The sequence below is a fragment of the Malus sylvestris genome, chromosome 4 (genome assembly GCF_916048215.2).
Source record: "Malus sylvestris chromosome 4, drMalSylv7.2, whole genome shotgun sequence".
Lineage (NCBI taxonomy): Eukaryota > Viridiplantae > Streptophyta > Magnoliopsida > Rosales > Rosaceae > Malus > Malus sylvestris.
In genome coordinates, this window is record NC_062263.1 from 199,367 (window position 1) to 209,402 (window position 10,036).

At 34.1% G+C, this 10,036-nt stretch overlaps 2 long non-coding RNA genes across 2 annotated transcripts; both read left to right on the forward strand.

Annotated features, from left to right (window-relative positions):
- Positions 1–3,053: 3,053 nt before the first annotated feature.
- Positions 3,054–4,933, forward strand: LOC126619688 (uncharacterized). Its single transcript, XR_007622127.1, has 4 exons — positions 3,054–3,140; positions 3,408–3,522; positions 3,861–3,937; positions 4,828–4,933. It is a non-coding gene; the product is annotated as an uncharacterized LOC126619688 (long non-coding RNA).
- Positions 4,934–4,983: 50 nt separating this feature from the next.
- LOC126619689 (uncharacterized) lies at positions 4,984–9,140 on the forward strand. The gene is made up of 3 exons (XR_007622128.1): positions 4,984–5,235; positions 5,663–5,717; positions 8,722–9,140. It is a non-coding gene; the product is annotated as an uncharacterized LOC126619689 (long non-coding RNA).
- The last annotated feature ends 896 nt before the right edge of the window (positions 9,141–10,036 follow it).

Consider the following 10,036-nt stretch of genomic DNA (forward strand, 5'->3'; position numbering starts at 1 on the left):
CTTAAGTGCAGCTGTTCTTCAACTCATGTAAACTTTCTGGTAGGGTTCAAACTGTTAAGGGTTTTATTATTTTGTAAAAGCTTTTTAGCAGCAGAAGTTTGGTCTTTTTGTGGTTGCATTATTACACTGTACAACTTGAGTTAGAATGGGTTTCTTGCTAACTGGCGTGACTTAGGAATTCTAAAAGCAGTTGCATTTTACAATATACAACTTCAGTTTGTCTCAATTTCTCAATGAGTGCCATATGAATTCTTAATTTAATTTCGGAAGGTGATGCGTTTAAAGTTTGTGCTATGTGATGAAGTTAGCATTTTGTTTTTTTTTTTATTATATACTGGTGGTGAACATTTATAGCATATTGGTTGAGAAAGATGTATCATTTTCTCATTTTCGTATTTCTACAAATTTTGAGAGTCTTCATTCTTCAAAAATCAGAAAGGTGACAATGTAGTAAGGGTGTAAGAGTTGCCTAGGATCAAGCAAAATGGGTAATACATTCAGTATTTACACACTGAAGTAGGCCAAAAGTGAAAACCGACTAGTAAAGATTATGGTAATTCACTAATTTAAACATAAACCAGCTTTGAGAGTGATACTCACCCATTGTCGGTTTTCCTTGCGAGCATATTTTCTACCCAAAGTTTCCCAAACTGTTCTCAAACCGCTGTATCGATATATCTTACCAACTTCTAATAGCCTCTGGTGCTAGAACATCTTCTAACTTCATTCTAAAAAAAATAGATTGATACGTAAAGACTTCTAAAACCAGGTAATAAACAGTTTAATGAGGACGAAATTCAGAAGTAGACCCAAATTGTCAGATATTCCTTAGGAGTAAGCATTGTTCGTTTTTAATCACAAATGGTAGCTGAAATTATCTTATTTATTACCACCATTGATTTGAATTTGTAATACACAATGTTTAAATCATTTGATCGTTAGTTAGTTAAATTTAATACTGGTAGTTTGGTTGTGATCGAATTGATCCAATCTCAAAAAGTGTGACATGTGAGGTGATAGCAGACTAACAGAGGAGAATGAGTTGACACTTCTGTGTTTGATTTACAAATTTTGGCTAATGCTTGCCTTTTTTTTTTTGTTTCCTGGTGATATATATCTGCCTTTTTCTTTTTAGTGATTTTTTTTCCTGATGAGACTGCAGGTTTTGGATTTACTGATCTTCGATTCCGCCTCCCCTCTCCTCTACCTGACCCTCCTTGAGGGACGGATGGGCAGGGAGAGAGAGAGGGCAGAGAGCATGCCCTGCGTTTTTTGGGGTTAACGGGTTACCCCACGGGGTTGCTGAGCAGAGGATGTCTGAGGGAGGTATGGGAGAGGAGAGGGTTTTTAGTTTTGTCCTCTGATTCAACAGGTAAAACGCTGTTCAGAAATCATTGTTTATTGTTTGGTTTTCCATTTGCTTTGTTTGTAAAACTGTGATTGACATTTTTTTTGTGTCAATAAAATTGTAATGGATGTTTATAGCCTGTTTAGTTGGGTGTTAGGAAGATAGGTCTGTTTAGTGCACTGTTTCGTACACTGTTATAGTCAGGTTTGTGTCTTTTTAAATTAGAGGGTTGCACTGTGTGCATTTCTGTGTTTCTTCATGCTTTGCTGCTGTTTCCTTCTCAACAAATCGAATTGAGGTTCCTTTTCTGCTTTACATCCTTTGAGTATCTTTCTGTTGCTAGGTTGTTTCTCCATGTTTTGTTGCTTCTGTATTTGTGTGATAAGGGTGTTAGAAGAAAAAGGTGAAGGGAAACCACCATACCTATTATCACTTGAAGGATGCTTCTTTCATTCAGTTTGAAATTTTCATTTTTTTCTACATTCTTGATTTATTTTCAGTTGTAGGTAGTCTCGAATTTTCAAAGTTGTGCTTCAAGCCTTAATCTAGACTCTGGAGGCTGAGTGGGTTTACCAAAAATAATAATTTAATAAAAAATGATTAAATGGCTGCTACCGTGTTTGCTTAGTGTGAGAGGCTGATTTGCTTTTGGATTTGTGTCTATCTTGCTAATTTTGGATATGTTTGGATTTTGTTTTGTTGGGGTTGTCATTCTTTAAATTTTTGTAAATTTTCTATGAAGAAATGAACATTTGTGCCTGTCTAGGGTTTAGGTTTTGCTGAAATGTTCATATCTAGGTTCGGGTTGTTGCGTCGTTCATTTTGAATTTTATGTTTAATTTGGGTTTTTACATTGTGAATTTTGAATCTTTTGCCTGATTATGGTGTAATTAATTTTAATTTTGTGGGTTTGAGTAAATTGCGCACCATTTCTTTTCGTTCTTTAATGGTTTGGAAAAAAAGCATGAATCTGGAGATGGAACAAATGGGTTTTCTGTTCAAATCCCTCACCCAAATTAAATATATAAATTAATTTCTTAATTTCCTTTTAATGGTTTAGAAATCAAGCCTTTTATTTTGTGCATTTTCACAGTTATTTCTTCCCGAGTTGGAAAGTAGAAGCTTCAACTTTTAATTCTTCGGACTATCGACCTCTGCCGTCTAATTCTCCTCAATGGTGCTTGCACCATTTGAACCAGAGGGAATCTTAAGGTTGATTTCTGCATTTGTCGAACTCCAACTCTATTTGCATCTCTCTCACACACAAACACACTATGTCAATGTTAAAACGTCATCGTTCCTGATTATTCAAAATTGGTCTTTGGTTCATTTTATTAGTAAATTTTCAATTCTCTGATGGTTGCTTTACATGTTTAGTCGGATTGCATGATATTTTGGTATTTTAGTTATGTTAGCTCTGAATTAAGCTCTCACCTTTTGTACATTGCACTATTTAACTCACCAACGTGAGAGCTGAACTTTAGGCTTTTACATGCACATAATTTTCTTAAAAAGGGAATGAGAAAATAAAATGGGCAGTACCTTAATTTGCAGGAGAAGATTTCTGATGAGTTAGATAAGAGAGCGAAGAAGTTTCTTAGAGGAGCAGAAGCAAATTTGGAGGTATGGCCTAGAAATTTTGAGTTTTCATGAAACGTATACATGTTTATTTGTTACTGCATCTTGGATTTTGTGTTTTCAAGGCTTGAAAGATAAGAAATTGAAGGGTGAACTTGCTGTTAGAGAAGAATTGTATGGAAAATCTGCACAAGCTGCTGCCAAGGCTGAGAAGGTGATTTGTTTTCCATAATGTGATATGTTGGTCTGTTCAAACTTTAATGGAAGGAAAAAGAATCTTACATAGAGTCATGCTTAAGCAGTAGACTGGATTTTGTACTCTCTCGTTTCCAGTCGTGTACTGTTGTATTACATTTTTCTCTAATTTACTGGATTTAGTTTATACAAGCGATCTTCTACATGAAATATTGCTTCTTCTGTTCTTTTAGTTCATGTAATACTGATAACAATTGATTTGAATGTTTGTTTTGTTTTTTATCAGAATTATCAGTGGCTTCTACCAAGTGAGGGAGGCTATTTGGAGACTGAAGGCATAGAGAAGACATGGAGGATCAAACAAGAATCAATTGCTCTGCACCTATCAATGCCGCCAAATGGTAATAATGCTTCCCTCTCTTCTCTCTGCCTCTCTATATGTATATATTTATCATTTTCTAGATGGAATAATCCATTGATCATCCAAGTGGCTGCTCGATTTTGCATCTTCTCTTTCCCAATTGAAGTGGCTATTCAATCCATACTAGCTATATACATTTGAATCGGTTAATTATTGTTGCTGACAATATATGATATATAATGTAATTGATTCATTCAATTTTTCATACCTGGATTTAATTCTTTCTTAATTAGTGCTGCAAAATCTTTATTGCAAGCTATTTTTTCCGAGAAACAATCAGATTATTGGATCTGAGTTGCTAATTGTTTTAATTTTGAGGCTTCAATAAAATCAGCACCCACAACTAGAGAAGTCAAGAAGCCTGACTGCTACCGCCCTGGAATCGTCGCTCTTCGGTAAGTTTTCAACACAGTATAGTTCAAATCCTCTTAATCATGTTCTTGAATTTTACTATATGTATTTTGTTCTTTGCATTTTGTTATCTGAACTCTATTCTTTGAATTTGGTTACCTGAATCGTGCCTAATATTTGATGTGGTCAGTGGCTTTGTATGGTTGGCTGGTGTAATTTGGGAGTGTTTTTAGTTAATGGGAGACAGGGGACAAAGGTGTGAGGCAGCGAAGTCAAGTGGGATTAGGAATTTAGGATAGTAGAGTATTTGCTATTTATGGGATTAGAAGTCTTTCTTTATTTTTGTCTTGGTGCAATGAAAAAAAAAGGGTGAGTAATTTTAACTCCAGTTTAAGGTAATAACATGTGAATTTTTCTCATTACTGCTTTTTTCCTTTCTATTAAAACAACATTTGATTTCTTTGATAGTGCCTTTTTTTATCTTTGCTATTATAATTGTTCTCGGCTATATTGGAACTAAATTTTTCGTGATGCTCTTTCCTTTTCTTCTTAGTGAAAAAACATACTAAAGTAACAATGCAATGGTGGTGGGAATAAGCGTTCTCAGCTATGTATGGATGTGTGATATGAATTAGGTGGATGATGTTGAAGCATCAGTCAATAAAAAAAAAAAGGATCTTAGATATTATACATTAATCCATAATGAATTTGTTGTCCGCCTTGCATCAAAGGTGAGAAAGGCCTTCTTTATTTCGGCCTCAATTATTAATTGAATACTCATTCATATTTTTTCATAGAACTTCCGTCATTATGCGCTGCTATTTAATTGCTCTTTTTGGGTTTTCTAGCCGAAAAGTCAGTCAGTTTATATTTAATTTAGTTCCCCTAATTTTCTTTTTAATTCATTTATATTTTGTTTTGTTGGGTGATGCAGTTTGATCAAATCGGGTTGAATTGAATAATCCTTGAAGTGACAAGAAGGAACTGACTAAGCAAGTAATAATTCTTAATTACTTACATGTTTTCATTTTAATTTATGATTTGATTGGCCCTTTCTTATATAAATTTTGAGCTCCATAATCATTGGACCATTGACATGTTATGAGTGCTGATTAGTTTATGTGTGTAAATATAGTGTATGGGTGTTAAGTACTTCAGATGTTATTGACGATCTCAGAAGGGAAGGGGCATCCCCTTCTTCTTCTCCTTTTTCTTTTCTCTTGAATTCTCTCTCAAAAAACTAAACCACGGCCGCCAGTTTTCTTATCCCTAATCGCCGATCTCCTCAAGTTTGCACCAAGCCAGCGAAGGAATCAGGGGAACGGAGCTGAGACTGTCAGAGGTATAAATTCACATCCTTAATTTTTTTTTTATTAATTTCAACCGGATCTGAGAAATTCTAAGCCATGGATCTATGTATAGTGTGTGTTGAATCTCTGAGCATCTCTATTTTTTTTTTCATCAAACGGTCTCTATAGTTTCTGTGTATTTGTGCATCCCTGTATGAACATGATCTCTGCAAGCTCATTATTGTCCTGGGAAACCACCTAAATTATCGATTCCTTACTTTCTATGTACAATGTTATCAAACTCTAATTTCAAATTTTCTGATTTTGGGTGGAGGGAGTGCTAATATAGTAATTTTCAGGTATTTTGGTTCTTTGCTGGATTTTCTTTGGGTAACTTTGTGATTTGCAGTTGATTTTAGGAATTGATTTATGGGTTTGGTTTGAATGCACTGACATAAGTTATTGTTTTTGTTAATGCAGATGATGGAAATTGACCCCGAGTTCAAACTGAAACGATATGATTATTTTCGTTATGGTGAGAACTCAGAACCCTTTCTTAAACTTTCATGTTTTTGGAATTGAGAAATTGGGTTAATTTTATGATGATTCACCAAGAATTAGGGGGGTGTATTCAATTAGGATTCTCAGAGAGTTTCAGGGAATTAATAATTCCAGGGGTATTCAATTAGGAATTTAAAAGATTTTATAAAAATCTTGGTGTATTCAATTGAGATTCTTAAAGACTTCTTACAATTCCCTATAAATTTAGGTGTATTCAATCATAACTTATTGAAAGTCTCTAAAAGTTTAGGTGTATTGAAAAAGGAATTGGATTTTAACGGATTTGTGATTTGGTGGATTTTGGAGGATTTCAAGGTGATATGTATAAATACCAAAGAGCTTGGCAAATCTCACCTCAACCCTAGAAACTTTGAGAGATTTTGAGTGTGCTGCTCTCTCCTCTCTAGTCTCCGTTCGAGCGAAGGTACAATCTCTGCAACTTCTTCCCATTATTCGTCTGCTTCCATTTTGTCCTTGTTGTGAAGGCTGCGAATTTGTTTCTTTTACCAAACAACTACGGCCAATGAAAATTCCCATATGCCTTAGATATCTTACAAATCTGGGATATGCAGAAACCGAACCAACAGACAAATATAAATTCAAAGCTTACTTGTCCAGTCTCCAATTTTTTTTATTTATTTTTGGTTATTTTTTGGTTAGGCATGAGGAAAATTTACCCTGAATATTTTATCATCCATGTCATGCTAAGGAAAATTGAATATTTTTATGTTGTTCTTTCTAGATTAGTGGAAATTTATATAATATAGTTAGTCCACTGCCAAGTCTTCCAGTGCCAAGTCTTTCTATGTTAGGGTTAATAAAACAAAAATCTAACTACAGAAACCAAGCAGGTTTAAAACCCTAATTGAAGCGAAGAAACAAAGGGAAAAAACGACCTGCTCGTTTGTTGTTATAGTCATTATACTTGTTGCATAATCCCTATTAATAATATGTCAATCTGTTGTCCCAATCCTTTTTATAGTCATTTATACTTGTAATCTCTATTATCATGTTATGCTTTTATAGTCCTTTTTAGCTCTATTTCGAGGTATTCGATATCATCTCCAAGATTTTGTTGGTAACGGTCGTGACCCCGTAAATGCGAATGAATTGTTTAATCTTCGACATGCTTCCTTGAGAAACGTAGTGGAGAGGATATTTGGTGTATTTAAATCTCGTTTCACAATTTTTAAGTTTGCACCTCCATTTCCAATTAAAACACAAGCAGAGTTGGTGTTAGCTTGTGCAGGGTTGCACAACTTTCTTCGCAAGGAGTGTTGTTCTGATGAATTTCCAATCGAACCAGAAGATGATGAATCTGAAGATGAAGATAATGATGATGAACTAGGTAATCAAACTCAAGAGCAACAACGACAGATTGCTAATGCATGGAGAGCTGGCATAGCTACAAATATGTGGACAGATGCTGTGAATGATAGCATTCAAAGATGAGAAATAGAGAATTAATTGTTTTTACATATTGGAGTTTGCAAACACCTGGAGAGCAGCAATATAACCTGGAGAGTATTCAAACATGGTTGAACGCTAGATAAATCTTTTTGCTTTGAGTAGTTATGTTTATATAAAATTGTTGGGTTTTTTTAAAAAACTTTGATAACTAGTTTATTTTGACACTAATCGATCGGTTTCTCTTTCATTTTGATAGCTAGTTGAAAACATTGCATATGAACTTGGTATTGCAATTTGGTATTAGTAGGATGAAAATTTGGCTTCTAAAGAGAAGGAAATTGTTGATCAAATTCTCTTCAATTCTCTAAACTTGGTATTGCAATTTGGTATTAGTAGGATGAAAATTTGGCTTCTAAAGAGAAGGAAATTGTTGATCAAATTCTCTTCAATTCTCTCACAATTCATGTAAAGAATTCTCTCACAATTCATGTGAATTCTCTGGAAGTTATAATTAATTCACTCAAAATCTCTAGGAATTCATTTTTTTTTCTCTCAAACTTTCTCAAATTCTATAGATTTAAATTCCTTGAAACTCTCTAAGAATCCTAATTGAATACACCCCCCTTAGTCAATCATTTTAATGCATATGAGATAGGGTTTCTGCTTTGTAGGATCTGTTTTTGGTCTTTAGATATCGCTTGATTTGGTATTGTCAAATTGTATATGAATTTCCATGTTCACTTTGTCAGTATAAATTTCCAAGATTGTCATTCGATTCTAAAGACATACATTGAACGATACATATTCCAAGATTGTTGTTGGACAATCAAGCAAATCAAGATTATCATTTGTCAAGATTGTTTTTAGAAAGTAATTTCTCTCATCAAACAAATCAAGCAAAGTGAACATGGTATATGAATTTCCAAGATTGTCAGTATGAAACAATACATTAATGCTTGATTTGGTATGGTGTTTTCTTCACAATTTAAATGTAAGAAGCTTTTAATTTTTCTGGATTCAATTTTAAATAAGATTCTGTTATGGGTTGTTAATCAACCATTGAATTGGTTTTGGAGTTTTCGTTTGATTAGAGAGATAGTGTGTTTTTTTTTGTGAAAGTTTTAATCGGTGAGATTTTTAGTTAGGCTATGTTGTGGGTTTTGGCAAATTTCTAGCGTGTTTATGCATGTGGTTTTGATTATAGACTTGGAAGAAAATGGGATTGAGGGTGAGGGAAAAACGGGGGAGAAAGCATGGAAAAGAGATTTGGGATTAGGGATAGGGAAACAGAGGAAAAGAATATGATAGAGGAATGGGTTCAGTTCATTTTCACTATTTTTTTAACTGATTTGGGATTTTGTTTGGGTTTGAGGCCATCATTGGCGTTAAGGCGTTTATTGTCGCACCGTGTGTGTATTTTGCTAACTTTTATTGGTAATTTTTATGTTCTTGCGATTTTGTGTGGTAGGGTTTCTAAATTTTATCCTTGATCGTTTGGTTTTCTTAATTTATGATTTTACTGGTTTTCATGTATTTATTGTGCAATCTCTTCTTTATTTTCTCTGCAGCACAATGCATTTATGAAATTTCTCATTTTGATGAGTGGGATCGCCAGTTTCCTCCACCTTTTATGTCGCTCACCGCTTCACTGCAAATAAGATTAAACCAGATCCCTTCCAAGTTTCAGCCACCGCTACCACCAGGACCTCAGCTATCTTTCCATTGTTCCTCAAAACTTTCATATTGGTACATAAGCTCAACTCTGATTCTATTTCAAACCCAAAGATTGATTATGTTTACTCTTTTTTCTCTGTTATTTAGTAAACTTTCCCAACCGTCACAAAATGATTTATAAGATTAGGAATTGATAGAACAGTAGTTGTTAAACATTGTGGCATTTGAAGGTCCTTCTGTGATTAAGATGTGTATTTTTTTTAATTACAATTTAGGTGTGGGAAATTTGAATTTAATTTGTGCATGTTTCCTTTTTTTTCTACCCAGCTAACAATCTGTTGCTTGGAGTTCATCCTTTTGATTGTACACTAGCTCTTGATGTCAGCTTAATTGAATGTAAATGAAATCCAAACTCTTATCTTATCATCTCACCTATCTCTTGGTTATTTGAATTCTCTAGAGATGCCTGTTTTGATTTGTGATTTTGTTGGATTTAGTCTGGTGAAATGTGTTTATCTGCATTGGTTCATTTTAGGGTGTGACTCTGTTCACGTCTGGGGTTGATGAAATTGTTTAGTTTGATGCTTTTTCTTTGTTTATATTAATTGAGTTTACAATGTATTTTAAAGCCTGAATTATAGATTTGTTTTCCGTATTGAATGTCAAATTATCAGTGTATAGATACAAAAAATAATTTAGTGTATGTATTTTTATGTGTGTCGTCATATTGTCGAGAGGTGAGTTTTTACAGGTTTGAACCCCTCATCTTCCTTCTGTTTCTTCTGTAACTTATGGAAACAGGCATCCTGCATCTTTTTTGCTGAACATTAGTGCTTGAAAGATTAGCTGTTGAAACAAGAACAACACACTTTTTTTGTTTTTTTGTTTAGCTGTTAAAACACGTGTCTGGCCTGTAGGACATATATTTTGCCGTCTTAACTTGAAGGCCAATATAAGTGTTAAATGCATGTTACTTCTGTTTCTCAAGGAAACATAGCATTTTTTTGCAACCATACCTTTTGTAATCAGCTTGATTGAATGTATATAAAAGTCGAACTGCTTATCTTACCGACACCTTTTACTCATCTGTCCATTTTGTTCGTTCTTGATTATGTTGAATATTTTTTTTTTTTAGGTTAAATGTCTTAATTCATGTGGTTAAGGTTGGTGCATTCAAGTCCCGCAGCATCGCACGGGCATCTTTGCTAG